Source organism: Neolamprologus brichardi, chromosome 18, assembly GCF_056152115.1.
Source record: "Neolamprologus brichardi isolate AB-2024 chromosome 18, ASM5615211v1, whole genome shotgun sequence".
NCBI classification, from domain to species: domain Eukaryota; kingdom Metazoa; phylum Chordata; class Actinopteri; order Cichliformes; family Cichlidae; genus Neolamprologus; species Neolamprologus brichardi.
In genome coordinates, this window is record NC_142121.1 from 22,125,828 (window position 1) to 22,149,625 (window position 23,798).

General features: G+C 39.6%; 1 protein-coding gene across 2 annotated transcripts in view; it reads left to right on the forward strand.

Annotated features, from left to right (window-relative positions):
- Window positions 1–23,798, forward strand: part of tnr (tenascin R (restrictin, janusin)) — a 194,980-nt gene that overhangs the window by 49,805 nt on the left and 121,377 nt on the right. For both annotated transcript variants that reach the window (XM_006786514.3, XM_006786515.3), the window contains exon 2: window positions 13,274–13,326. The gene's annotated coding sequence lies outside the window, so the exon portion shown is untranslated. The remainder of the gene's footprint in view (window positions 1–13,273; window positions 13,327–23,798) is intronic.

Below are 23,798 nucleotides of genomic sequence, written 5' to 3' on the forward strand. Positions count from 1 at the left end.
GCTTCTGTCAGTCTGCCCCAGGGCAGCTGTGGCTACAACTGTAGCTTGCCTCCACCAGTGTGTGAATGTGAGAGTGAACGAACAGTGGAATTGTAAAGCGCTTTGAGGTTTCTTGAAAAACGCTATATAAATGCAATCCATTATTATTAAAAGACGCAGGATTAAGTAGTAGGATTTAAGAGTGTAATAACGGACTGAAACAGAAGATGGCGGCACTGCATGTACAAGGATGCCAGCTGCCGTTAAACCCCGAAGAAGAAGAAGAAGAAGCTGTGTCCCAGAATTCATAGCGTGGCCCTGCTCAGTTTCCAACAATGCTGGCAGCTAGTTAGTTTTAGTATTCCTCTTATTATTCTTTCTGGGTCACAAAATAAATGTTTAACATAATTTCAGAGCTTCATATTGATACCATTGGTGTATCTAGCACAGGTGTGGGCAATTCCAGGCCTCGAGGGCCAGTGTCCTGCAGGTTTTAGATCTCACCTTGGGTCAACACACCTGAATCACATGATTAGTTCGTTACCAGGCCTCTGGAGAACTTCAGGACATGTTGAGGAGCTAATTTAGCCATTTAAATCAGCTGTGTTAGTTCAAGGACACATGCAGGGACACCGGCCCTCGAGGCCTGGAATTGCCCACCCCTGATCTAGCATCTAGCTACCGCTACAGAAGAGGAAAATGCATAAAGGGATTTTTTTTTTTTTTTTAAATGGCAATTTAAAAAAAATTCAAATTCAGCATTTCCATCAGCTCAACAAACATCAGCAAACACACAAAGTGTTGGTGTGAAGTTTGTGTGTGTTGCTAGCTAAAGATGATGAGATGAGATAGCCTTTATTTGTCAGTTTGCCCACAACCGAGATGACAGACCTTGCCGACCATACATACAATACACAAACATCACATTGGAGAGACAGGTCAGGCTAGGTAACAAGGAAAAAAAAAACATTGCAATGTGTAACACTAAAGAATAATCCAGGAATGCACAGATATTAACACGCCATAACTGTCAGGGCTCTGTGTGCAGGCGGATGGAGAGGAGGATCCAAATGCGAGACTCGGACACTGAATACAACTCAAAACCTCAGCTTTATTGCTGGCATGAAGACAAAACATGAAGTGGATACTGAGAACAGAAACACACAGGCATAATCTGATGGTACGACGCGACACTGAGCAAGGGCAAACACAGGGCCAATATATACACAGGGAAGTAATCAGGGAATGGAAAACAGGAGGGAGACACAGCTGGGAGAGATTAAGGCTAACGAGACAGGGGAGCGAAGCTGGACACACTAACATAAGATACAATCCTTCAAAATAAAACAGGAAACAATAAACCACTAAACAAAGACGCAGACAGAGGCAGAATATAACACATGGAACTCAAACAATACACGAGCCCACAATTCCTTAAACACTGATAACAGAAACATGAAACTCTAATAATAATCATCACCACCATCACCAATACAAGCACTACAAGAGAATAAGAAAACAATCCATAATGAAAAAACACACCAAAATATAACAACTCAAAATACTGGGTCAAACTGACCCAGAACCGTGACACAATAAAACACAGACAAGCAACATGGGAGAATATTCCTGTGTGTACAGTTGGATCTGGGACCGCTGCAATCTTCGATTGCGCCTCCAGCTGATCCGCTGTCCACATCGGATGGGAGGTAAGCATGGTCCAGCTGCTGTATTTCACAGGGAGAGAAAAGAGTATGAGATAGCTTAAGTCTAAAATAGTGAAAGACGTAGGAGGATAGATGGGACAGGAAGAAGAGATGTTGTATTTAAAGGTAAGGATTGCTTAGTGACACTTAATAAACTGCAGACTTAACGATTACATGTAATGCCATAATTTTTAATTACATATATGATATTCCTGCAAAACAAGCTATGCTAATTTTGTGTTATTCAAATGTCGCATGAAAATACAAGGTTAGCTACTGTGGTGGATTTATTCTAAAGCACTGTATTGGACTGGTGCACAGTGGCTGTGTCGGTGCTGGTTTACAGCAAGACACTTCACCCGTTGTCTACTGGTGGTGGTCAGAGGGCCCGGTGGCGCCAGTGTTTGGCAGCCTCGCCTCTGTCAGTGCGCCCCAGGGTGGCTGTGGCTACAATGTAGCTTGCCATCACCAGTGTGTGAATGGGTGGATGACTGGATGTGTAAAGCGCTTTGGGGTCCTTAGGGACTAGTAAAGCGCTATACAAATATAGGCCATTTAAATAAACTGTAGTAGACTAATTCGCATTTAAGATGATGATGGGTAGATTAATTCACTGAAGTCCACCTTTATACCAACTGTATACTGTTTAGTATAAAGACAATATACAGTAGCCAACAGCCAAGATAGCTTTGAAACATCTTCTGACATCTTGTTGAAATCAGTTGGAAATCCAGAAGAACCAGCAGGTCAGCTGACCTGGAGTATTTTAAACACAGGCATCTGTACGTCTACTTAAGAAAAAAAAAAGTGTATTTTTGCCACCTCTGTTAATGACTGTTACATTTAGTCCATGTCAGTATCCGGTTACAGGGCCGCCCAGATTACTTAACAGAGCTTTCCTGCCCAACTACATTCAACCGTGAACAACATATAACACTTTATCTAGCTTTATGCATCTGCACAGCGTAATTACAGCTGCTCCATAGTGTAGTTTTTTACACATTTTCCTAACAAGTTAAAAATTTCCAGTTCACTTCTAGGAGAGCATAACAAAATCTGTGATATCAAATATGTGGGGCAACTCACTGTGGAGACCCCTTGTGAATACAGCTCAGCCTTATTCCAAAAGGTGGAAAGTAGTATTTGCGCTGTAATTACACCTTTAGTTGTTGGTGGTGTTAACATGCTGTGTTGAGCTTCCCTGTGTTCTCGCTGAGCTGATCTTGTCGACGTTGAAGCCAATAAAAGTCTAACGGCAGTTACACTTTACTAAATTGCACAGAAGAATCAAATGAGTGTATGCGCAGATTGTTTTATGAAAAGGAGGGGAATGCAACATGCTACAGTGCGATGCGGCACATATTTCATTTTAGATAGCTGATCTTTATGCAGATCACTTTGCTGTGTTTGTAATCATCTGCATGTTTACAGTGCTTATCACTACATGCAGTTATGTTTCTAGAAATGTGCACTCAGGCTAAAGCACCAACCTGTTGTGTTTGATCAGCTGAAACTAATTTGATTTTGATAATCAGCCAGTTGATTGTTGCATCTATTAAAAAAAATCACGTATCTGTATTCCTATAGGAGACTGGTATGGACTCTGAAGTGGTAGCAATTGTTCAGTCAGTCATCTGACCAAAGGGCTGCCTGATCAAACGAACTGGCAGACCTGTCAGAGGTTGGGAGCTTTCATGGGTTATCTAACACCTCCGCATTTGTTCTTCGCACAAAAGACACAAATAGAAGGAAAAACATGAGATTTTGTTTCTTTATTTTAACAAAAATGAACTCAGTTGCCGACGCTGCTGTGTACCTGACAGAATCGATAGAAACCTGTCCAGCATTCAAGTGATGTGCCCCCACCCCGCATCCCTGCTGTGCTGTGCCTTTTCCTGACAGCAATTCTGTGTTTCACTTCTGAGCTGATGAGTGAGCGAGCACCCCTGCACTCGTGGCGGCCTCAGTGGGGCGGCGCATTTCACGTGCATCTAAGTGAGTGTGTTTCTTGTGCGTTAGACATTTATTCAGTGCATGAGTACAGTACATGTGTACATTTATCTCTTAACATACTGAATAGATAAATGTGTCATTTCCTGGACAGAGCAGGTAAAATCCAATATCCTGCTCCTGTCACTGTGATTACCAAACTGTCACATTTTTTTTCTTTCCCGTGGACACTGACAACACTATTGCAATACAAATTTACAGTACACAAAGAATTTGCATGATTATTTGCGTGTGTGAAATCTTCCTACTGTCCCTGCATTTGTTGCGTGACATATAATGCATCAGCCTTTTTACTGACTTTTGTGTTTTATTTATCCACTCACATTCAGCTCGTGCGCCTGGTAATAATAGATAATGCATCAACATGTTCAGAGCTGTTCAATTAGATGAGGAATATTCTCTGCAGCCTATAAAGATTTTCATGTTTTCCATTTCAGCCTTTTCCCTTTTTTTTTTTTGGAGCACTAATGTAAGGCCATTGTTGTCATGGTCTGATCTTTTCTTTAATATTAGAAAATCAAAGCTCTTTTCTGAGTCATAAAGAGATCCTTTTTGTGTCAGAGATGAATCAGATGGTTTTTAGGTATACTGCGCCAGCTTGCCTTTATAATAATGCTACTATAAATAAAAGAAAAATCAGTCTTCCACCTCCAGAAAGGCTATACAATCCAAACAAATGTCTCAATTATTATGTTTACACACAAGATATAAAGCACAGTATCAGTGAAACATGTTTTGAAAGTTTTACAGTTCAACTATATGATTATTTATCAGGTGTTAAAATTAAAACCTTAAACATGCTCTCCATCTGATAACTTTAGCCAACAAGAAAAGGTAGAATGCTCCACTGTGTTTGGTACGTCCAGCGTCTGAAAGCAGAGTTACAACCGGGCACATAAAGATTGGAAAGTACAACGGGGTCTTTTAGGAGTCCAGCAACAGTAATGGACTCTTCCTTCTATTTATAGTGGGGAAAGCTAAAGAAGATGAATAGAAAAGCTGAACAAAGAGGGAGAGAGAGCAGAGCCACTGGCTGTAATGCTTTCCTACACTGGTGGACAGACAGTCTAATGCAGCATGACTTCCTGGCTTAAAAAAAGAAAGGAAAGAGAGGGAAAAAAAAGATATGCTTATTACTACATTTTGACCATTATAGTTAAAAACAAATGTTTTTAATGAGAAAATCCAATAGACTACAGCCGCACTTTCTTTTACATCAATAGTTTATTTTAATCAAATAACCCGTAGAGCTTAAAAAAACAAAATATGTGAATAAATGCAGGTTTCAGTCAGCAGTGCACATGGTGTATAAGACGACAACGAAACAGGCGTCAGCGAAATGTCAGAAAGTAGATAGGGCAGCATAATAGCCCTTTATGATATTTAACACAGTGTCTTTATTTTCCTGCTACTTTGTTTTTAAAGGTAAAACAACTTAAAAAATAGTTTTAATAGAAATAAAATATTTTAGTAGATCTTATTAGATTAATAGATTATTCTTAATAAAAACAACATGCATGGTGTATTTCACAATTTCTTACACACTTCAAACATCTATAGTAAAAAGTTGGACTATATTCAGTTTATCTGGGGTCTGAACCTCACTCAGGGATCCCACAATTGAGAAGTGTTGCCATTATTTTGTTTTTTCCAAGATTCGTAGCAGCACATTTGCTGTAGATAATATCTATCTTAATATTATACTGCAAGAAACCTTTGTCTGCCAGCCTGTGTTTGCTTATTTGTTTGTTAGACCAAACATGGCACACCAGTACATCTTAGGCCTCTGAAGGTTCTTATCCAAATCCTAAGGTTCTTATAATGTGATGATGTTGCCTAGCAGCCACTTAGCAACAGTGACACATTTTTAGCATTTATGCACCACCTTAAAAAGACATCCTATCATTTTAAATTCAATGACACTAACAGCTCATTTATATCCACAAATTTTGAACTGTGCTTGATGCCATCAGGTTGCCTAGCAACCACTTAGCAACAGGCTAAAATTAAACATTTTAACATCTACACTCCCCTGATTTTTCTCGGTATAGTTAAGTATACCAGTTTCCCACCAGTATGCACAGGCCAAACAGTATTATACCACTAGTAGTTGAAATGCTGTAATGTAACAAATAATAGGACTTCCCTTGTTTGTCAGCAAATAAGAAAAAAATGTGTACAGTCAAAATGTATTCTCTTAAAGTGTTTGTAAAATGTTTCTTTAATCAGTAAAGTGTCATTATCACTATTCTGACCACAACAACTGGAAGGAGTGAGGAAAACATGTTTTTGAAATTCATCTTCTTCAGCTCTCTGGGCGATGCTGTAAAGTCACCGCATGATTTATTCTTCTTTCTTTAGACATATCCAAGAAATATGCCTCATTTTAAGTAATCCCTGAAGGTACTTATTCATATTCTCCGTATGATTGGACCATCAATACTAGGGGTAAGTGAAGGTCGCTTTGACAGCTTTACGGGTTGGCAGCTTTTCCTGCCTTAGTGCTGTTGCTTCTCAAAGCTCTCTAAGGTTGTTTCTTCCTCAGCATTGCTTATTTCATTGTATCATGACACACGACCAGTTCAACAAATAGCAAATACAATCAAAGCTGCATTAGTCTGAATTTGACCTTCCCCCACTTGTGCAAGATAGGCTCACGATTACACTAAGTGCTTTTCCTGATCCTTAGCTCTTGTACCTCTATATATCACTTGTGTGTCTTTAAGGTAGAATTCAATTATTTATCATTCAGGTGACCAACTGACCTGTTTTTCAGTGATCACAGGTCAGTAAACTGGCTTTATTAACATTCAGAAAAGCGAGGGACTGGCAGACTTTACATATTATCAAAAGCAATAACAATTAAAAAAAAAAGACTTGACATGTAATCTATAAACGGGAAACAACCACTAAATCATTCAAAACAAAACCGCATACTTATTCTATGTCAAGCATTCAATTAATATTTTATCATTTTTCCATAGCTACGTTTGATATTAATGAGCTTTTAGCCTACGCTGCTTGCTTGCTAAGATGACATATCTGAATGCTGTGAATATTTATAACGTGCTAGAGGACAAAGGTTAAAGAGGCACATTTTGCTTTCGGCTCACTGCCTTCACTTCTGCTACTTAATTGGTGGGCAAGAAAAGTTGCTGTCCGTGGTACTGAACTCACAGCTTATTCAGAGAGGTGCTGTTCTGTTGTTTAGGTTTTGTTTTTTTACTTTTCCTTTTTGTTCCAGTAAATTTGGACCTGGAACAGTTAATGCTGTCAGATACTCGGGCTGGCCGAGGAGGAAATTAGCTGAATAGCTTGTTCAGCAGCTGAGCGACTTCTAACCTTTGCCATAATATGGAAAAGAAGAAAAGAAGTTGGAGACAAAGAGAAAATATAAAAGCTTTATTGACCTTGACCTGGTGTGCAAAGGGTATAGAAGGTCTTGTGCAAAAGGTGTGATAAAGCAGCCTGTGATTAAATGTACATCTGCCCTGAGTCCTGCCATACTTGACCCGTGTTGGTTTCTTTAATTCTGCCTCTGTCTTTCTCTTCTGCCTCTTGCTCGATAACCATGTCTGAAACTAAATAGAAAGCCTCTGGCAGTATGAGTGTCATAAGTATGGCTGTGCATGGCAAAACAATTGCAGCCTGTCCACTGCATAATAGACGGGTGGAAGTGTAAGCACTGTGTGCCATCCATAAAATCAATGGTCCACTGCTTGGTGGCTGGCTGACTCCCCTCAAAACACACCCAGGCGGGTGCCATAAAGGATGTTTATTAGGCTGACAAGTCGACACTGCAGCTCCTTGTCATGCTCTGGTAATAGGGGCCAGCCGCAGACCAGCGGAAGCATTGCTTCAGCTGGTTAGGAGACAGACATCCCCTTCAGGGGTGAAGATAAGAAAGGAGAGGAAATAAGAGCGAGAGAGAGAGAGTAAAGAAGACGCAGGGAGGGTTGTGTTATTAGTGCATCTAGAGCTCGCTTTATGAGTGGAAGAAAGATGAGCGAAAAATAGGAAAAGAAGATGAGCAACACAGAAAAAAGTGAAAAAAGGAGAAGATGAGGAGAGATGATGGTAAATGGACTTGTGCAAATAGGACTTGTAGGATGTGTGGTGGGCACATATGACAAAAACCTCATTAATGCAGGTTTTCTCGACATCCGTGTTTAGAACACATATACACACATATCCCGAATGACTTGATGAGTCACTGATGGAGCTGAGACTTCAGGTTTGGATGAACACTGTGGATCAAATCGATATAATGGGAGTCATTTCAGGGTCTTTGAAGTGTTCATGAAAATGTATTTGTCATTTTTTTTTTTTTTTTGCAATAATTTTGTGTTGAGGAAATGCCTTTTTGGGCCAGTGTGCATCTCCCCTGACCTGCAGCTCCACTGTGGCCATTACTACACAATACTTTTGTGTAGTTACTCTTGTTCTCACATCGAAGTTACAGCTGTAATCTCTTCCAGCATATTTGTAAAACACTTTGCTACTCTTGTGAGCGGATCTGCATTTATTGTGAGCCCACAATAGATTCAGGCGATAAATCAGCTAATCAATGGCAACAAAGTCAGTCCCTCAACAATATTGTGGGAAAACGGCTTGAATGAGTCTCATTGATTTGGCTTCAAAAATCGTTGTTTCCTCAAGAAAGACTGACCTTGAAGGCATGGAAAGCTTGTTCTGATTGAAAAAGTACCCCATGCGGATTTTGCCTCATTGATTTCTGTTGCATATTTCAGATTTCTATTATCTTGACTCTTCTTATCGATGGAGCCTCTGCTCCTGACCTTTCTAATTTTCCTTTGCTCAGAAAGTCAGGTCAAAGGAAGAAGATGAGGAGATAAAATGAGATACCGCTCACTCATCTCGCTAACTCATCATAAAGCAGCACACCTCCATTATTTCAAGGGCTAGTTCTTCTGAATCAGCTCTGTAGAGGGAAGTTCCCAGCACCATTATGTCACCAGGGATAAGAGGACAGAGGGATGGAAAGTGCTACAAAAGAAGCTATTTTAATTAAAGCTGCAGATTTACTCGCCAAGCTGGGTTTAACTGTAGATGGCGAGGGCCGATGGGAGCCAAGATGGTGGTCGTAAAAATGACTCATGCCAAGCAGGGGTGGAAAAGAGCCCCTTGAGGAACGGGGAAGGGAATTAAGGTGGGCAGTCGGAGGCTGTTCTATAATGAGGACAAATAGCCGAGAAGTTTGTCGCCTGACAGAAGGTCTGGAGCCGGCCGGGGAAATATTCATAGTGCAATACTTTTAGCTCCTGTGACATTTCGACTGCACTATGTCACCTTAGTGAGAAGGGGAAAAGGGAACAGGGTGGATGAAATAATGACTAAGAAAGATGAGGAAGGTTTAAAAATGCAACAGAAACACAGAGGAAAGGGTTGCTGTCAGGCTTTTTATTTTCCCATTAAAAAAAGAGGAGTGATTTATGAATTTATCAGCCATCAGAGTATTTTAAATGAAACGACTGAAAATATGCCCAAATAAGTGATTCTTAAATTGCTTTTAACTTTTCAGCTACTTGTCAAGGGCACAGAGTTATTATATTGTTAGACAATAAATTGTACAGCTGATGGGTGTGCTGTGAGTATTAGTATTATGTCTAAAAAGAAAAAGAGTAATTTGTGGGCCTATATCTCCCTTGAAAGGATAATAACTAATTCTGATGGAGATTGAATGTACAATCATTGGGCACTTCTTTAGGTATACCTTGCTAGTACCGGGTTGGTCCTCCGTTTGCTTTCGGAACGTCTTTGATTCTTCGTGCAGATTTATCAGCTACACATCCATAGTGCAAATTTCCTGTTCTACTACATCGTGGTGCTTTCTTGGACTGAGACCAACCAACTTGAGATGATCTGAGCTTTGTGACCTGGTGAAACAGACATTTTATTACTCTTTCTAACATTTTTAGGATTTTTAATAAAAGCAATATGAGCATTCACCATTGTGGACAGAAAATAAGGAAAAGTGCAATAGGTACGCAGAATGGTGTTAGTGCACTCACTGTGGTAATGGGTTTCTGTTTGAGTAAGTGATTGCAAAATTCATAAGTTTTCTTCTTCAGTGTGTATACTGTACTGACAAAGATGTGTTAAGTGTAGTGCATGTAGCAGCTGCTGTCTACTTCCAGTGCCAGATTTCAGTCCTGGTGAGGAGCCAAAGGATTCTCTTGGTTCCAGCATATCACTGTGTTTTTCTGTTTTGAGGGACTTAGCTGGTGTGAAAATCAGCCAATCATCTTCCCCGCTTTGCCACTGCGATTTTTTTTTTTTTTTTTGTCTTTGTCTCACCTCCCACGCGCTTCTCTCGTCTTCCTTTCTTGTTCTGTCACTTGCTCCCTCAAGCTGTTGGATGTCCCCAGGAATTAATGAAGTGATAAAGTGACAGCACACACACACTCACAGAATTCTTTCCATCACTTGAGGAGACATTACACTGACTGACATTAACTTCTCACAGGCCTACGGTAATATTAACTATGGCTACTGCTTGCCTTAAGTCTAACCTGACCACAAACCCAAATCAAACATTACTATTAACAAAAACTACTGATTCTCTGCGGAGAATTGCTTTTGTGGACCATCACGATGGAAATTTGTAAACAAATCTACTTTTTCACAACATGAGTACTCACACGCACACATTGCCTCGTTTTCTCACCAAAGGCTCAGTCAGCTGCAGCAGCAGATGTAGCTGGATATGTGTCAGATATCCCCCCTCTCCTACACTCTGAGCGCAATTGAATTTATAATTTATATTCACCATCTGCATATGTCCTTATTTATGTCTCCCTGAGATATTCTAAGGGTTCTTTACCTAAACAAAACAAAATCACTTCCTGTAAATGGTTTGCTGGACTCAGAACATTTGGAAGAGCAGATGCACTCCGATGTAGTTTAAGGTTGGATCATAGCTGTAATATAACCTTCTTCCCATACAGACAAACCGTAGTAGAAACTAAAGTGTTCAGCCAAACCTAAATTTCTTTAAAGTTTTCTAGGAAAATAGCAAATGTGACTTAATGAAACCTGCAAACATACAGGGAAATACAGTATATGGGGCACAATTGTACAATTCTAACAAGCTTCAAAGTTTGGTATGACCACCTTTATTCTGTAACACAGTCCGAGGTCTCTTAGACAAACTTTGTGGTAATTTCTTTAAGCAGTCTTCAGGAATAGTTCTGAAGCTGTTCTTTGGATTTTTCTGCCTTTTGTTCTGTTCTTTGTCAAGATGATCTCACACTGCTTTAATAATGTTGAGGTCTGGGGAGGCCTGCCATAGCCATAGTATTCAGTTTTATTTTTTACTTATAAGATATACCATTATTGTACTGGCACTGTTTTGGGAGCATTGTCACTCTGAAAAAATAGGCCAATCAGATGCTTTCCAGGTGGTATTGCATGGTGGATTAAATCTGATGGTACTCTGTTTTGAGCCAAAAATGTCAAATTTTGATTCTTCACTAGACCTGTTGCCACAAATTTTCAGTAAAGTACTCGTGTAATTTGTCATACTTTAGCCCTTTCTCCATGTTTTTCTTCCTTTAGAAAGCTTTTTTACAGCCACACTTTCACTGAGACCTTTGTTAGTGCAAAAATACTATTATGTGTCAGTCAAACTGTGTTATCGATGGTATTTTTTGTAGAACGAACTAAAGAAATGGGAACAAATGATGTGTTTTTGAAAAAGGCTGTTAGTGACAAAGTGCCTAAAGATACACTTTAAATTTGGTTCCTTGCTAAGACACAACACTGGTTCATTTCTTAAGGTCGATGCCTTTTCTATGCTTGAATAAATCAAAGGTCATCGTTAAGAGACCTAACAAACAAACAGACAAACAAAACATTTCTCTGAAAATGATTAGGTACAACATTTGGACTCAAAATGAATGAAAACGGAGCCAGTATCCAAAAATAGTCTAGCTCCTTTTAAGCTTAAGTCATTGCAAGTGATCCTATTATTTTTTCAGTTGAGTTTAATTGAATTAACATTACCATTTTGTCCTCGTCAGCTGGTAAAATACGAGGTGTCATTCAGTGAGGGAGATGAGAGTGGGACAAACTCTGAAACACTGTGATTTTCGAAAACAATCAGAGCCCGTCTCCGCAACTTTGACTCGTTTTAAATCATTTTTATTTTTCTTCCCCGCCTTGCCTGCCCAGCTTCTGTTGAGAGTGTTAGAAAAATCAAATATGCTCAATATGGAACACTTTGTGTGCTGCCTTGATATTTATTTTCTAATTTGGAGCCAGTTATTTCCAATTGAAATGTATCTGTATATTAAATTTTTCCCCGCCCCAACTCTTTAAGCGTGTTAGCTCAGCACTGAGCTTAGACACATTTCATCTTTCTAACATCAGAGTAAATTATTAGTTTATTTCACCAAAGTATCTGCATTTGTGCCATTTTCTCTCTGTCCTTGTGACTGTTCAATTTTCATGTTTGTTTGTGTGCATTGAGACAGATTGAATGGGAGTATGGAGCTTTGCAGAGTGACCTCCGGTTCAGCTGAAACCCCTCGGGGGGTTGGATAGCAGCTGTGCATGTGTGTGTATGTTTTTATGTGCATGCCTCTGTAAGTGCACACAAAAGCACCTTAACTCTATATTTAATAAACACTTGAACTTGACCAAAAACTGATTGTTAGTCTAAGTGCTTGGAACAATATGGCAGGATAATTAGTATCATGAGAGGAGCTCATGAGACGAGTGCCTTATGCAACAGGAAAGGTTACATCCTGTTGTACTTCACCAGGCACACGTACGCAAACAATGCCTGCATCCACTAAGTGTGTCAAGAGCGAGCATCAAGTGCTGTCTCATCTCTCAAGTGTAAAACTTTTACTGTCTCTCAGAACTATTAAAAACTCTAATTAACTCTTGACCGTGCTGTTTTTGTTGCATCTTGTTTCATATAAGCAGGTAATGCCGTAGTATTCTTACACAGTACACACTGACCAGGCACCGTGTGGACATTACACGATGTATAAAGACAAATCACAAACTCTTGAAGTATAAGCCGACCTATTTATTAAAAAATGGAGATGGACAATAAATGCCAATTCATTTCAGTTAGATCTCAAACTCTAGATCAGGGGTCTCCAACTCCAGGCCTCGAGGGCCGGTGTCCTGCAAGTTTTAGATGCATCCTTGATCCAACACAGCTGATTCAAATGGCTAAATTACCTCCTCAACATGTCTTGTAGTTCTCCAGAGGCCTGGTAATGAACGAATCATTTAATTCCGGTGTGTTGACCCAGGGTGAGATCTAAAACCTGCAGGACACCGGCCCTCGAGGCCTGGAGTTGGAGACCCCTGCTCTAGATCTTTGGTCCTTTATTCTGTTGCTTTCTTCTGTCGAACATTTTGACATAAATAGACTTTTAACAATAGATAGCGGGCTCACTAAGGAGAGGAAATCTGTATGCTTCTATAATTGCCAGATCGAATGGATTTGAAGAATACCAAAGCAGGGACAAAAAGAATATATATATATATTTTATGGTATGTTTAAGTAATTTACAACCTCTCTCTTTTTCTCTTGACAGCATCATCCCAGGGACCAACACTAAAACAATCAAGTCCAGTTTGTGCTTTCCAGGTGAGTTGGAACTTCAAACGAATGCTACGGCATGTGTTTGTGTGCGTGTGGTTCTCTCTGTTGTTGTTTTTTTCCTCTACTGCTTATGTAAAACAAATTCAAATAAAATATATAAAATGCATTCACAAATGCAATGAAAACCGAGGTGCAAACTTTGGAGGGTTTTCCAAAAGTTGTGTGCTGTATACGTCAACGTTCTAGACATACTTTGGCTTTAATTACCAAAATATTTTTAATAATTGCTGATCCACCAGTGTGTGCAGGCTCCTTAATCTTCAATCAGAATGATATTTTTAATGCAAAAAATGTATTTATTATTGTAATATATGAATTATTATTGTATTATCATTATTATTATACAGTCGTTAACTTACATTCCTGAACAGAAAAATTACTTTCAGTGGTTAAATGTTATACTTGATTAATTTATCTGAACTCAAGTGTGCCGGCTCAAATTTGGGCATAAAAATGTGAACTCAGTTTGCCATTTGTCTAGCAAACAACAATATATGATACTGTTAATGCAGGATATAACAGGCAGACGAAAACATGATTCACTATTTTGAGAAATAAAAGCTAAAAAGTGAAGAATGACCTTTCCTCTCAGCATTGCCAAAATGAAGCTACTTCACATTGGTATTTGTGAAAACACGAGAGTTTACTGTGCTGGGTATACTGCAGAGAGTCCCTCCCTGCCACGTAAACACCCGACCCGCAGCGATGCCTCATAAACACCGGCATCACAGCCACTAATACAACACATGCATCAAGAGCAAGAGGTGTTGTTAGGATCCGTTGGGGGCTCAGCCCAGTCAAAAAATCTTTCGAGTTCCATCTGATAATTGCAGTATTATTATGATATTTCAGTGTAAAATGAAAACAAGCTGTGAGGCACCGCACTCTTGCAAAAGGTTTCAGTCAGGTGAGTAGGCTGCCTTTCACAATATGACTGCAATTTTCTCATTCAGCTTTCTTATTATTTCTTTTTCAGCAGCAGGAGTAAAATCCTGAAGGAAAAGGGTCTTGGTGTTGATGAAGGAGTCATATGGTAGATTATATGTTGGTAAAACTTCAGTTTTGAAAATTGGCCAACCCTGCTCTGATAGCGTCTATTTCTATTATGTGATAAAGGCTCCTTTTTCAACTGTGACAAACTGTATTATATTTGTGCCTTGTCTGTCTATATGATACTGTCCTCTCATCTGTCTGTTACGCTTCTCATTCTTTTTGCTGTTTTCATATTATCTTCTCCTCATCGTTAGTCAGCAGAAGGAATACAGTCAGAAGGAAGCAATCAGTGTTTGCCAACTAAAATGAGACAAATCTCTCATTTGATTACTCTATGGAGAAGTGCTATTTATCTATATATTACAAACATGGCTTAGCCAGCTTTCCCACACAGCAATAATCAGAAGTTATGCTTTTAATATGCGTTTTGTACATCGTGTGTCAAAGTCCTGAGCCAAAATCCATAATCCAAGGTTTTAATCTAACTCACAGATCATTTTACATTCTTATTAAAGTTCGTCTCACCCGGTTGTGGCTGTGATCTGCACAGCTCGCCCCCCGAACACTCCAAGCAGCACTCCACCTGAACACGCATATTAAAACAAGTTTCAAGAAGATGAAAAGTTGATGCTGAAGGGAGAGAATTTCCACTGGGGTGTGAAAAAAAAGCATGTATCTTTATAAAGTGTAAAAAGAGGCTGATGTATCCATTTGCCACGAGACAATTTCTGCCTTCAGAGGATGTAATGTGCATCGTCATTTTGATGCCTGAATCCACATACCTGCAGAGCTATGGAGTGATACTCCGGGATCAGAGGTTTCACACAATGTAGCACAATAGACCAAGTTTCTTTGGACCCCATCTCAAAGTAAAGGAGCTATTACCAATTATCGGGTGAGTTTCAAGTTTCATTTTGATGTGCTGTTAGAATAATGCAAATAAATGTTTGCATTATATACTATGTTTTTATTAATGTTTGCACATGTTTCAGAGATGAGTTAAAAAAGAAATGAGGGGCGGTTTAAGACTTTTGGACATGGCTATTATTATTTACCACTGCGGCCCTTAGTAAAGGCACCTTTTAACACCATTATTATAAGCAATAATGGTGAGAAAAATGTTTGATATTAATACAAACTAAGAAAAATGTTTGAGAACCATAAAGCTAGCTAACTGATAGCTGAAGAGCCTCTTCTTAACCAACTTGAGCTTGTAGATGAGCCGGTGGGAGCTCTCATGTCCTGACTCATCAGCAGCTTCGGCAGGAGACATCTCATCCTTCACCTCCTCTAGCCTCGCCTACACCTTGTTGCCATCATCCCTTTGTTCAAGCTTCACAGAAGCAAACTTTTATCCTCTTAAATAAACCATTGTAGCTTTCCTCATAGCTTATTTAAAAGGTCAGTTTACCATATTGTTAAAAAAAAGAAAAGAAATTGGTTAGAGTTGAACCTGCCCATAATTGAAATCTTGCATTGCTGAATTAGTTAACTAGTGATAGATACTAGCAATGACAAGCCGTTGACCTACACATATATAGATTCCTCAGAGGCATCCGATGGAAGACAAAACACTGCTCAGTAGACCATTTAACACTTTATTTTCACTTTCACAATACTTCTAGAAGGGAGATACGCAAGACACGTTGCCGCGGATCTCAATATGGTGACGGGCACCTGACAGTTTTATTACCGGGCACCCTATTCTAGTCTAAACAACAGCATTTCAGTAACTTAGATAAGATGGTTCCCTCTTATCTACTGCTCTACAGGCAAACATGGGCGAGAGTCTACGACTGGAGGACACCTATTCTAATGCCTTTAGTATTCAGGCCTGTGTCCACTTAACACTACTCTATATGATTATATGGGCAGTTTTGATTAATATGAGATTAATATAAGGCACAGTAATAAAGCACTTCAGGTAAGATCATTCTAACACCTGTCAATACGATCTCATGCCAGGTGTATGGAATTAACATCTTATTAGTACCAGAGCGGTCATTCAAGGACGTATAATCTTTTACATGTAACTTGAAAGCCTTTGTAAGTAAGATTTTGTACAAAAGGAACTCGATAGAGGATTTCAGTCATGACATCCTTTTAAAAGCAGTGAAGTGAATAGCTGCTGGGCATCACAGTCAGACTCAGTTATTATGTGATTTTGTCACTTATTCTAATAGACGTACTTAAATACACTGAAGTTTTTTAGCCAAAGGCTGTTGTAGATGAACAAATAGGTTCATAAAAACTCAACATTTTCTTTATGATAACTAGTCTTTAATTTAAACCAATTTTCATATTGGATGAGGAACAGTGTGTTACTCGTGCTTTAATCTGTGTATTTTACTTGTTCGAGTATCACTGTTTTGTAAAACTCTGTTTTGAGCCTACAGTGGGTGTGAGCAGGAAGGCAGCACTGCATGTTTGCCTTTCTAATTACTTCTCATAGGAACCCAGCTATTGATTGTTGCAAATGCTCATTGATTTTTAGCAGGACTCTACACTATCTGACGTTTGTGCTAAATACCAGGGGACGAATGACGTCAGTGGGTTTATCTGTTTGCGGGTATGTGTGCGGAGGAAGAGGTATGCAAATGTGTCTGTGCATGCATTTTTTCTGTAGTTTAAATGAGAATGGGCTTGTGTATCAGAGGAATAGGAAAGTTGCTGCATTTCTTTTGGCCCCGGAAGCCTAATCGAGAAGCATCGATCAAGCATGGGGAAACAGCGTGCTTACTTGCACATTGAGATAGCCAAAAGCTATTGGCAAACTGTTTGTTCTCATTGGATAAAATCACAAGACTTGCCTCCCTGTGATTCTAAACAGATCACCATGTCAGAAGGTCAGAAGGGGTGCCACAATATATCAGCAGTCTCTTTCAATATTTTTAGTAACTAAATGTTAGGTGATGCCACAGTTCAATAACTACTTCAATTATCCATTAATGAATTCTGCTGGCATTGCAGGTTGAGATGACAGCATGTCAAGTGCAAAGGAGTGCAAAGTAAGCATTAAAATACAAAATAAAGTTGTAGGCATAATCCCGGGCTGTTTAACTTCTTACAGTTGGCAAAATTACATCATTATTTACAAACTATACAGCTCAAACAGCAAACTGACTGAGTCCTCTAATACCAGGATTCACAAAGTACAGTCCATAGACCAGGTGTATCATTTCATGTGAGAAAACAATGTTGTGCTTCACATTATGTTTTTGTTTTTGACACTGATGAATTCAGCTGATACAAACACATTTAAAACAACTCATCTGTGAAAAGGCCTAGAGATCAATCGCCAACCCCCTGGTAACATTGGTTATCCCCTGGTTGATGGAGAAAAACATGAGAAGTTAATGGCTATTGCTTAAAAACTGGTCACAGAGAAGCTGCTACACCAAAAATCTCCCCTCGATTGCTTCGGCTGCTGGCATATTGCTAAGAAATCTCCAGCAGATTCAGGCTCAGGGAGGGGCAGCCTGTCTCTGCTGGAGATTTCTTCCTGTTTAAAGGTGTTTTTCCTTCCCATTGTTGCCAAGTGCTCACTCATAAAGGGTCATGTGATTGTTGGGGTTTCTTGGCCTACAGTATAAAGCGCCTTAAGGCAACTGGTGCTGTGAATTGGCACTACTGTATATAAGAAAATTGAACTGTAAACTAACTACCATGCCCCGAAGTGTGATGCAAACCACAATGAAGCTGCAGCACTGCTTACCTCTCTGTGACCAATTCAAACTAGTGCCAGCAAGCATTCACTCGTTAGCCTGTTGAGAAATATGCACTTTTCCTTAGCAAACAGTGTTTATCAGGGAGTCAGTGACCAAGCTCTAGGCATGTGTGCATGGGGATTGAGCAACCACTCACTGGGGGAATACTCATTTTTCCTTGGTGACCGGTGGTTGCCAGGTGGTCACCAACTGTTCCCAAAGCAGCCAGCCATCAAAACTTTAAGAACCCTCTTACAGTTTAGCACTAATGAAAGTGTAAAAATGCTATCCCGGTGTTTGTGTGTGACTACTTGATTAGACACTACATGGCCCCCATAGTGCTTGTAGGTATTCTAATTTTTTAAGATGCACAACACCAGTATAGCTATTGTTTCTCCGATGATCGCCACACCAACCAACAGTAATCGAGCCTGCAGCTCTGACAGTGTTGCCTCAATCTATCAGTCTGTGATGGTAAGCTGTAAAAAAGCTAAGGTGTAAAGTAAGAGAACAACCAGTATAGTCCTGCAGCACATTGTTGAAGGAGGACTGGTGGGTTTGGTGGTCATGTTTTTACCCAGAAGGCTCCATGTGTTCTACGCCAACTTGGCACTGTCCTGGATTCAGTTTCTTGATTTTTCACATGACTTAGTGCACAGTCCACACTATATTGTATGGTGGATTTGAAAGATTATCATTGTCATCTTGATATGCACGACTTGTGGTAGCTCAGTCTTAAATCTTCTAATGACTGGGAATTAAAAAGAGATGGCTCGCTGACAAAAATGACTCAGTCTCTTTTGCACATAAACGCCCCTCTGGAGTTGTACTGCTGCTTACTTTTTTTTTTACTTTGGTCTTTGGTTTTGTCCTGCCAGGATATCGCCTACTTTAATAGGAATTTGCCTATCATTGTTCCCTTATTCCTGTGAAGGGTTTTGAATAATGCATCATTCTGTTCTTCAACTTCCATTTGATTATATCTTTCTGGTCAGAAAAGAGAGAGTCTCTCTGTTGACTGAAAGACAAACACAGAGTTACAAAAGGCAAAGGGACAAAGAGTGAGGAAGGGTATAAAGAACGATAGCAAGCAAAGGGCAGACGAAGAAAGCAAGAGACATATCAACAGCAAGAAAGATGGATAGAAAGGCTTATTGAGAGTGAGAGGGCCACACAGTGCAGCATCTGTATCAGGCTTCCAAAGGGTATCTAATGTGGTTTGCTTTGGTAATGAGACTGCCAGTCTTTTGTAATTTTCAGTGTTAGTTCAGTGCTCCTTGTGTCTTTTCTACACTGTGTACCTACATCACGTTCCTGATTACCAAGAGATTGGAAATGTTTATTTTTAGTTGTCTGAAACGTACATCGACAGACCGTGATGAATGGGAACAGTCCTCCATTGTGGCAGAAACAACAGTAGCAGAATTGACTGTAGCTTTGGGAATATTCCTGTCACTACATCCAGCTTTGAAAAAAAATTAGCTCTGTTTGCTTAAAATTGGTGATTGTTGTTGTTTGATCATTTGCGACATGTGTTCAGAAGGATTGGAGAAGAATTGAACAGTCTAAGATTGATTGAGGTTCGGAAAAGGCAGCAGTCATGAAGTCAAAAACGACTTCACACACAGGTTTGCTTTCTTTGTCTTATTGAAACCAGAAACTTGCCACACCCAGTACAAAGGATACAAAGCCTGGAATATGTACTGCACCTCTAACACCACCCTCTAAATATTGTGTGTAAAACACGCTAAAGATTTTTCTTACATTTCTGATTTTCCAAGTTTTCATTCAGTTTTCCAAGGCACAGAGAATGGCCAGTAGATCAATAATTAAAAGTTCAGCAGAGCATATTTTAAGCCCTGATCTGTTTTTTTCAGGGGGACTCGAGGAGTATGTGTGTGTATCTAATTATCTGTCAAAGGAAGTATTTGATGCAGCTGCAATGGATCAATCAGCAGTTCCCCTGATTGGCTTGACTTGGAACCGAGCAAAGTCAGTTTTAATCGATATTGACGGCTGCCATAATTTTATCTTTGTATCAGCTTTTGATGAGTAAAAAGTTCCTGTACTTCTGGAGACTGTTTTAAAGCATCACCAAAATTAAATGCAGTGTATTTTATGGAGAGGCCAAAAGTACTGTATATAGTATATCCTTATCCATCCTATACAGCATTGGCACTGGCCCATCCTTTCCATTTGAGTGACAGCAGATAATCTACAGCTCCTCTGCTGTCACATGGGGTTTTGATACATCAGTCTCAGCAGACACCTTTTTTTTCTAAATGTTTTTCGACTTTTGAGTCCCCTTAACTGCTAGTTTTTAAAGATATTTTTGGCCAGTGGAAATTGCAAGCTGGTGCTGGCTGAATGTCATAGACTGTGATTTAATACTAGAACCGTTGGGGGAGCGGTCAGTCTCCCCACATCCTGTAACAACATCATCAAAGAAATAATTTTATAAAGAAGTTAAGTTATAAAGAAGTTAAGATGTGAATTTAAATTCTTTAGGGGTTTTATTTGTTTTACAAATGATTTGAATTATTTAAACCATTAAGTTTAAATAAATTCTACTATCTACTAATAAACAAAAGGTATACTAAACAACACAATAACTAACAGTGTTGGGAAGGTTACTTTTAAAATGTATTCCACTACAGAATACAGAATACATGCCCCAAAATGTATTTTGTAACGTATTCCGTTACGTTACTCAATGAGAGTAACGTATTCTGAATACTTTGGATTACTTAATATATTATCATGCTTTTTACAACTACATAAATGTGATTTATTAGTGTTACTGAAGGTCTGCGGCTCCGAACCGTAGTAAAGGGACCTCTGGCTAATACGTCGGGTTCTGTGTCGGGCTCGTAGCCGAAAAATAGCTTTGCTTTGTTGTCTGGGTCAAGTTTGCTAGCGAGAGACAGAGAGAGGCGTTGAAAGGCTGCTCCAGCGGAACTTATTGTTTCGGAGGAAAACATGAACACAGTGTACAGTCGAGTCTTAATAGCCTACTTACAACTGGGCTCGTCAGGCACTCTTCTTGGCTGTAGTGGTTATTATTATATTTACATGCTTCCAGCTCCCGTTTCTGCTCGATGACAGCTCGTACTTTTCCACTCTCCTTTTTCTCCCTCCTCGCGCTCACAGACACATAACGGGTATTGCAGTCCATTCTCCCTGCAGCACGGACTGCTGCCCATGAGGCTACATTCTTTAGAGCTATGCTTGTAGCATTCTACCTGTTAGCTTAGCACAACAACAACAACAAAAAAGCACTCTCTCACCCAGGAAACACACAGTCGCAGAGAGAGCACGTGTCACCCTGTAACATCAGCAGTGTTATGGTAACAACCGTAACGCTGCTGCCTGGAACAACAGAACATAGCTGTCAAACAAAACCCAAACAGTCCTGACCCGCCACAATATGAAACAGGAAAATACCACCGTGTAATCCATTTATTTCAACAAAGTAACTTTATTCTAAACACCACCTTTTTAAACGGTAACTGTAACGGAATACAGTTACTCATATTTTGTATTTTAATTACGTAACGGCGGTGCATGTATTCCGTTACTCCCCAACACTGATAACTAACATGTCTAAATTATCCAGTTATTGTAGGAGAAGAACATTCAGGAGAACGTGTCGTATTTAGTTACTCTAAAATACAGAAGGTATAAAAAAACAGAGCGCTCACTGTGAAACAGATTGAACTGATCGGCGTCTTCATTTTAAAATTTAAAAAATAAAATAAGGAAATTAATTCTGTAAAGGTAGAATTTAAAAAAAGTATAATCTCATCCATATCTGCCTCCTCTTCATCAGACCTGTAGCCTCTCTCTACACACCTCCATGCCTCAAATCTGCTGCCCTTTACCTCCTCAGACCTAAAACCCGTCCGATTTGCTCCAGATTTCACTCTTCATTTACTCCGATTAGTTCTACACACTCTAGACTGTTTTCCTGCCGCTCTGCACAGGCAGCAGCCACCTACTTCCACCATACCCTCCACTGCTCTGATCCCAACAATTATTCATCTTTTATCAAACTACAGTTTGTTTATGTTTATGAATCAATCACATCTAGATAGCTCTCACTTATATTCAGCATGGTTTCACATCAAATTGTAGCTAAACAGTAAGTGTTAGTAAACCAGGGAAGCGGTTGCATGGATTAATTTTGATGTGGTCAAAATGACGTCCTCTGCCGTTCTAGGTATATAATTGATCTTTTAGGAAAAGTCAAAATATTTGATGATCGAATTTTATTTTAAGAGGGTTACATGTTTTTTTTTAAATGTCACAGGATTAAAATAACCTCCTTGGTATTTCTAATGTTAAAAAGTTGCTTGAGTGTGACAGAACAACAATGCAGCTGATTCACTTTAACTTCAAGTCCAGTTAAAAGTGAAGATCTTTCTTAAACTCCTATGATATTATCTAGTTTTACTTTAAATCAGATCTAAGTTAAAGAACTCTTTCCCATTGAGAACTGCTACTGTACTCTACTGTGCTCTATCATTTCTAATTTCCCGTCCACTTTCCCCCTTTAATTCCTTTATCTTCATTTCAGGCATCTGACACGAAGGTATTTCTCTCCGTTAAGTTGAGGTCTCTTTTCTTCCTCTCACTTCCACTCTATTTCTCTGCCTTTCTTCTCTCGCTGCTCACTTCCTTTTTTCCTCTAAGAAGACAAAGTCAAATGGCCCAATAGCATTTAATTGCTGTGGTTTTTATGTGGTCTGCTGAGAAGTAATAGCCACTCAGCACTTCTGTCCATAAGATAGATGCTGCCGATGCTTGTCTGGGAGTTGCAGTGTGGGAGCATACCCAGTGGCTCAGGAAAGTGCAGGTGAAGTAATAAAAGAAAATGGTTCGCTGGGAGGGAGGGGGAAAAATCTCACAATGGATTTCATTTTCTTATTGGAAACAAGTCACCTTGGGTCATGCACACATGAATTTGCACACACACAGATAGACAAATACGAATCCACATGAACACACAGACAGCCGCAGCAACACACCGACCACACAAACAGGGGTCAGAGAGAAGCGGCAACTTGTTAGCAGCAACCATTGGCTGTGACCAGTCCAATAATGCAATCTGCTCTTGCTGTTGGACAGGCCACCATATGGAAGCAGCCGTTGGGTGAGTCAGATCGCCGTAATAATGGAAACAGCAGGAAATCAGAGGGATTGCCTGGATCCATCCTGTATTTGCCCCATCTCTGGTGTCACAGGCTAGACACAAACCGACTATTTCAAACAGGCAAAAGCATTAGAATAGCATGTCCTCCTCTGCCTCTGTGATTGGGCTTTATCAATTCATCACACTTCTTAACACCAGGGCTTTTTTTCAGGGGTGGCTGTGCACATAAGCCCAGCTGTTCTGTGTGCAATCAGTGGCACTGAGTCAGTCTTACCTTGGTGGGCATAAATCTGTGCATTCAACAAAAAATGTTTGTTATTATTAAGTAAATACACCCCAGTTAGAAAAAAAGAATAAAACACATGTTAGCTACATTTTTTTCAGGGTTGGCAAAAAATCCTTTATAAGGCAAAAAAAAAAAACAAACCCTGAGAACAAACAACATTATAAGATAATAATTGTTAATGTCATTAATGTAATTAATAATTAATAGCATATGCAGTACATATACAACTGAAAGGTTCCAGGGTGGCGTCTTTAAAAATCAAACGCATGTGCCTGATTTCGCATACATCTTCTCTTCAACCTCTGTGCTGCATTCAGCA